This window comes from Clupea harengus, chromosome 3, assembly GCF_900700415.2.
Source record: "Clupea harengus chromosome 3, Ch_v2.0.2, whole genome shotgun sequence".
Taxonomy (NCBI): Eukaryota; Metazoa; Chordata; class Actinopteri; order Clupeiformes; family Clupeidae; genus Clupea; species Clupea harengus.
In genome coordinates, this window is record NC_045154.1 from 12,864,944 (window position 1) to 12,872,443 (window position 7,500).

General features: G+C 41.4%; 1 protein-coding gene across 1 annotated transcript in view; it reads left to right on the plus strand.

Moving 5' to 3' along the window:
* Positions 1-7,500, plus strand: part of LOC105912815 (kielin cysteine rich BMP regulator) — a 90,714-nt gene that overhangs the window by 49,352 nt on the left and 33,862 nt on the right. The gene's annotated exons all lie outside the window — the stretch shown is intronic.

Below are 7,500 nucleotides of genomic sequence, written 5' to 3' on the forward strand. Positions count from 1 at the left end.
CACAGATTCAACACAGCCACACACGCATGCACTCAATTTACACACGCATGCACTCAATTTACACACATTCCTGCAGACAAAACAGGCAGAGCTGACGAGCCCAAAAAGGGTTCGTCACACCCTCCCCCTTACAAAGCCTGAGACTATATACAAAGTTTCCCAGTATCTCTACACAGACAATCAAACAATCAATTTCAATTACCATAGCTATCCAAACAATCATTATTGCAATCACTATCTGATAGGTGAAAATTCACCCTAGTTACCTCAGGACTCCGGAGCTGCATATAAGTATATTTATTAGACAAACAACAATTGCAATTGGGCTCACTCACAAAACAAGTATGAAAGTGAAGCCATGATAAACACATCGCACAAGGTTTATATAGACAGAAGTTGAGCGTTCACCAGGGATAACCACGTGGTGGATTTCTGATATCCGAGGCAAGGATGGAAGTTTTGCAAGGTCGGAAGAAGCACAGTTCGAACCTTCTTATCACTTCTGGTCTAAACATGCTCTTGTACATGTGCAGACTAAGTGGCACCTAATATTCTAAGTTACACACACGCAGAAACACAGAAAAGCCATGTTCCTGCTTACATAAGTACATGATTCATATAAGGTAATTAATAATACAAGGCACTTGATTATTATATTCTTAAGTCATTAACAGTGTTTGGAAATTATCTCCATCAGTCCTTTTATCCGTTTCAATGGATAATTCAGAATCACAATCAAAATCACAATTCAAATTTAAAATCACAAATCATCTTTCTTAATTCGTCAATTATCAATTTCAATGGATAACCTCAAAATCATCACTCTGAGCTTAATCACATGGATTTTCGGAACAGAGATCATTACTGAACATCACTCCATAAGTTAATCATTTAAAATGTCATCATATTTCTCATCACACATTTGTATACTTTGCATTTGTAGGCCAACATAGTGGATGTTGACTGTGTGTGTGTCATTAGCTCGCCTAGGCTTCAGATAACATTCGAACAAGGTTTCTTTGCTGTGTCCTTGAAGGCCCTGTTCCCCATCAGGCATTCTGTTGGACAACTTTTTGCATCTTTTGTAGGATCAGATCTAAGTCTTTCCCATCTCGGGTGTTATCAGGGACATATGTGCAACATTGGTCAGTACCAAGCATGACACAAATGCCTCCATTCATGGCAGTGAGAATTTCAAGCACGGTTGTGTTTTGCCGCGTTAACCTGGAGTTGGCGTGTAGTTCTTCTCTGATCTTTTGTAGTCCGTCTCTGGTCAGGTTTTGGAACTTCATCTCAGCGTAGTAAAGGAAGTTAATCCAATCTGTGTGTGCTCCGATGACGCACCAGGGGCAGAGGGTAGATGCCAGGCCATTGGCTGCTGGGTTCAAGGCTTTGTAGTGGTCTGGAATGCCTCAGGGAATGCCCAGGCCATCGGACCAGATCCCGCTGCCATCCCCTGCTTCTCTCCTCCCTCGTACGGAATGCATTGGAACGTTCCTCAGGTACTGGTGAGTCTTGGACCTGGGGGTAATCTGAAAAGGTTGTACCAACATTGTTCTAGCACAAGGCCCAGGCCAACCCACAGGTAGTGTAGCTCTTAATTCACCATCCCCACTTATCAGCTATGGCTATATCCTGTACTTCAAGAAGTCTGCTATTCAAACACATCCCCGCTATTCTACATTCAGTGGAAGTATTTAACTGTATTTCTTTCCCATTATCTATCACATTTTACATTGTGTCCAGTGTCCTAGGTGTTGATCGTTCTTTTCCCCAGGTTTTAAATAGCATTCAAACAGAGCATCTTTTCTATTAATGTGTAGAGGTGGGGCAACATTGTCTGGCATGTAGGGTCAGTTAAAATGTGAACAGTCATGCTGTATAGCTGTATCATTAAACGCCCTATTTCCCATCATCAGCAAACATTCTGCAGAACACATTGGCTGTTGTATGTAGTTACATTGGGCAGGAAGATATGAACATTCTTTTCTACGACACGAGGTGTCCGCTGGATGGCACATCTCACACGTGCACTTGATAACTAAGAGTAAGTTGACATGTTTCTTCCAGGCTTCAGTTTCTCTAAATTCTTTGTCGCAGTGATCTATGTCATAAGGTACAGGGGTCGCCAGGAGTGGTTTGGTCGGCATCCTGGGCCCTGCACAGACTAAACAGTCTAAACTAACTTGTGGTACTTGCGTTCTGACGGTCTGATTTACCCATTTCCATCACGGATGATCTTTAGCCAGGCCCCATCGTGGATATTCGTCCAGGGCCTGTGTTTGCTGTATCATTCATAAGTATGTTACTAGAACAACAATGTAAAATCCTACAGTCGTTGCAAAGAGTCCCCCACATCCTTTGGTCCATTTTTTGGTAACCTCCCATGACTTTGCAGAGGAAGAGACCTCTCACTCCACAATCAATTTCCACTAGGTTCTAATCCCACAGGACAGTACTGTATCTTCTGCCAGCGGTTGAGACGAATAGAATCTAAACATCTAAACCCCTTTGTAGGCTGGTCTTCTGTCACAGTGGGCACACCCTGGAAACAGCAAAGAAAGATGATCTTTATTCCTCTGCCTCAGCAGTGTGCAGGCTTACCCGTTTCCATTGAGCCAGAAGTATCCACGTGGCTCTATCAGCTATTTTGACTGCGGTAGGTGTTGACAGTAGCACTTGTTATGGTCTGTCCCCTTTGGGCGAATGGCAGTGTTTTCTTTTGAGGCTGTTGATTAGGACCCAATCTCCTGGTCCAACCTTGAATTCCTTGAACTCACAGTGTTCCTGTGTAGGGGAGAGAAGTCTGAGAGCATTTAGTTTGGACATCATCTTTGCCATATATTCTGCAAATGTATATTCAATCTCTTAGTCTGTTTCAGCAAATGGTTTGAGAGTTTAGGCAGTGTAGATTCTTCCATACATCATTTCAAACAGTGATAACAACATGCATGCTTAATTTCACTAATTTCACTCTTGGATTCTCAATTAACTTTTAATAGTTTGGTTCATTCTTTTCTACCAGTCCTGCTGACTGGGGGTTGTATGAGCAATGGCTGTCTATGGCTAGACAATATTTCTTTCTTTCGTTGGGATCTAACTCAATAAAATCAATAATGAATGATTAAACATCTTTCTCATGAAATATAAATAAGAAGTATAAATATATGCTTACTATCCCCACTTATTGAGGCATGTTTTTACCATGGCTCAATATTACAGCATATCTTTTAGTATTGTGAGATCTAATTCTTCAATTGTGTACGTGTCTGATGGTTGTTGTAGTGCAACCTGGTTTGTGGCCTTGTCAGCTTTTTGGTTTCCTAATGAAACCGGGTCTTTTGCATGTGTGTATGCGCAATCAGGGAAATCAGTTATGCTGCTTGTGCAGAATAGTGTGGAAGTAGTGGCTATACGTTCAAGGTTTATTTGCTTGAACCATCAACAAACAATAGTTAAATCAGCTTCTGGAAAAGGCATATCTTGTAGGTCAGCTCTGGCTGCCATAGTTTTATCTGTTCTCTGCTGTAAGTAAAAGTGTAACTGGGTTAAATGTCACGCAGCGCTCAATATTGATATGAGGCTGAGTGAGCAAAAAAATTAAATAAATAAATAAATAAAAGTAAGCATGTGGAACTTTCAGTGTAAGTGTCTGTTTAGTACAATAGGAGCAGAGGCCTGCAGCCACTACTGCTTGTAAACATTCAGACATTGCTTGGGCTACTGGATCTAGCCGTGTTAAATAGTATGCCACTGGTATCAACTTTAAGTCCCCACTTATCCATTAACACAGATGTTATATAACCTTTTTTTTACAGTCTACAGTTTGTACGAATGGCTTTGTCATGTCCTGGATGTGCTAAGACATACTTTATTTCTTTGTCTGTGGCTGTGGTGCTTTTTAAAGATAGCTTTAGCTTTTAGTGGGCCATAGCTGCAAATTTTGTGGCCTTGTTTCTGCTAAAAATCTTAACAACACCAGGGTATGTTGTTTACAGGTCTTCTTATCTGGAGGAACAGCATATTCTTTTGAGCCAGCACTCAACCCCCACCCAGTCTGTGTTAGTCCAATGCATCAGTCTAGGTTAATGTAGTTAGTGTGACAGGCTTCAATTTCTCTTTAAATCTTTTTGGGGCTAAACAGTGTATATTCTATACATAGTAATATTTTGAGACACCATTTCTTTGACACACCATTGTTTAATTTATTCTAAAAGCCATGTATTGTTGGAACAATTCTAATGCCCAACCCATATCACATCTCTTCCTAATAAGTTTGTAGGGCATGTTTTTGAAACATAATCTGTATTTTTTAAATATCTCTTCTGTTTTCAGAGTCTGCTTTTAGATGTCTCTTTCTTTTTGCAACCTTACTGTTCTGGGCATCTAATTAGAGTAATCAGAGTCACACAAAACAAAACAAAACAAAACAAAAATCATTGGCTTTCTTGCCACCATTAACGTAAGCTTTGCTCTGTTTGGCGCAACCAATAATGTAAAAACATTTTCAAATCAGTGTTACAATTTTCTTCTTGTTGTAGTCATTTTAAATCACCTCTTATTGCCATTATCATGTACGTCTTCTGATTTTGACGCACTTTTTTCCATTTTTTAAGTTATTTTATGTATTTCTCTTAATACCTCTAACTGATCTTGAAACCTTTTAAATTACCTTTATCTTATTCTTCACACTAGGGTTAGTTATGTTTCTATTTTCAGACTCTTTTAGACTTGCTTTTAGATGTCTCTTTCTTCTTACTTTCTATTTTAACACTTCACTTTCCTCACTTTCTTTTTCTTCTTCTTCTTAACTTCCCACTGACCTTCTTATTTTTACTTTCCATTTTACCTTCTTATTATTACTTTCTATTTTACCTTCCCATTATTTGTTCTTGAGATCGCAATGCTGAGTCAACCCGAACCCGACCAGAGGGCCCCCGTCTCACTCGTTTGGTGAGGAGGTTGAGGCCAGGGAATTTCCCTGGGGTGATCAGTCCCCTACTGGTTCCGGGTCAAGGCATCTCAGTAATGCGAAATCTTTAATTACATAAATTATGACTACATTATCTGTGTTTTACTCATTGTAAAAAGTTTGTCTCAACCCCACAGAAAAATAACACACAGGAGTATCTCTGACTCTCTCTTTTTTCTTTATCTCTTAAGCAGACTGGAGATAGCCCTTTTAATTCGTCTCCCTCAGGAATATATCTATTCATAACGGACTATACCCTTCTTTATAGCCCTTTTTAACAATGCACCCAGAGGCCCACCAGGGGACCCCACAGGAAAACAGAAATTGAGAAGTTTGTTCCCTTCAACCAAGGTGAACAGGAAAATATACAGAAATATCCGGAGAAATAGGCCTAGAGAGTTTTCAACTTCAGATGAAACCTTCTTTTAAGGTGATTCAGCGCTGTGTACACCTTTATCGTTCCCTTAACGAACGATACCCTTCCGTCTCTTTCCCTTATCAGGGGACAAGAAGGTGAACAGTACTATTACCGATAGCGCGCGCTAACCTTTCTTGGCAACAGGCTTCAGTTTACTTATATCCTTTAGTCGTTTCCAAAATGAACGCTACCCTTCTGTCTCTTTTTCCTTATCAGGGGATCAGAAGGTGAAGAGGAGTATAGCATTCAGCACTTTTAGCGCTCCAAGAACATGAAAACTACAAAACAGGAGTCTCTCTCTAACTTTAGCAATTCGTTCAACACACGAGGCATGCAAGAAAGTCCTCCTTCGAACCGTTGTTCCCCTTTACACCCCGCAGCAAACATGCAAAAAGTTAGTCTCAACCCCACTTGAAGACAAGTATATACAAACCAAAACAAACAAGAACCATATAGTGGCGTTCATTTTCAACAAACAAACAATATACTCACAAACAGCTCGGAGTCCAACCCCTATAGTCTAATTCAATTCCTTCACTCTCGGCTCTCCATGCTGGCAGGCCCTGGCCTCCTTCCAATTCAAGTTGGAGGTCTTTAGCAAAACTGAGTCTTGTACTCCGTACCGTTCAGGTCCTGATGATTAGCCCAGCGTGGAGAGTCGATGAGGTTGTTGGAATCCTGGACACGAGCCCCCAAATATGATAGGTGAAAATTCACCCTAGTTACCTCAGGACTCCGGAGCTGCATATAAGTATATTTATTAGACAAACAACAATTGCAATTGGGCTCACTCACAAAACAAGTATGAAAGTGAAGCCATGATAAACACATCGCACAAGGTTTATATAGACAGAAGTTGAGCGTTCACCAGGGATAACCACGTGGTGGATTTCTGATATCCGAGGCAAGGATGGAAGTTTTGCAAGGTCGGAAGAAGCACAGTTCGAACCTTCTTATCACTTCTGGTCTAAACATGCTCTTGTACATGTGCAGACTAAGTGGCACCTAATATTCTAAGTTACACACACGCAGAAACACAGAAAAGCCATGTTCCTGCTTACATAAGTACATGATTCATATAAGGTAATTAATAATACAAGGCACTTGATTATTATATTCTTAAGTCATTAACAGTGTTTGGAAATTATCTCCATCATTATCATTATCACGATCATAGTCATTATCGCTATCGATATCATTATCACCATCACCATCACCATCACCACAATCCTCACCAGTGAGTCTCAAGTAGCAAATTACCATGTGACAACCTATCTAATAAAGTGACTTTCGTGAAAACTAAATACCTATCCCTCTAACCCAACAACCAAAGTGTCTCTTGAAGCATCAGCGAATCCCGGGCCCTGGGAGGCTAAAGACAAGAACACACACAGTTAGGACAGACAGGACAACTTTAAACTAGAGCGCACATTTTCACAGCCTTCAATATGTTCAGGTGATACGGCTGGAGAAACAGTAATTTTCATCAGACACTTTCTTCAACACCTGGTAGGGGCCACCAAACTTGGGATGAAACAGAGAACCCACCACTGGCAACAACGACAGGACGCTGTCCCCTGCCTGAAACTTACGCCGCTTCGACCGGCGGTCATACAGTTTTTCCCTTCCTACGTGGCCCATGGAGGCATGTGCAGTGTTTAGAATTAAAGCACGAAGACTTTCTGGAACATCAATCTGAACCAGGGTTTCCCCCAGAACCTGGCCTGTGTGTGAAGCCCACTTTCTGACCAACCCACCAGCGCTAACACAGTAGCCACTAGCTACGCTGTCAAAATCCAGGTTAACCTGTTCAAACAAGGGTTTTAAAGACAGACCTGTTTTCTGTCCTTGCGCAAGCTCCTCCCGCGACACCAATGGGGGAAGTTTTCCCCCCAAGAGACAGGACTCCGGAGCACCACAAGCTTCCCCATCCACATCCTGCTCTTTGGCAGCGCGGAGGGCAGCTTGTGTGACTACGCAGGCAGAAGAGACCTCCGGGAGGTTCCGTGCCAGAACACTCTGCTCCTCAGAGAGAGAGAGTGTGTCTGAAATCATAAGAGGAGGTGTGGAATTGGCAAACACATGGCTTTGAATCAAACAACCATTCTCT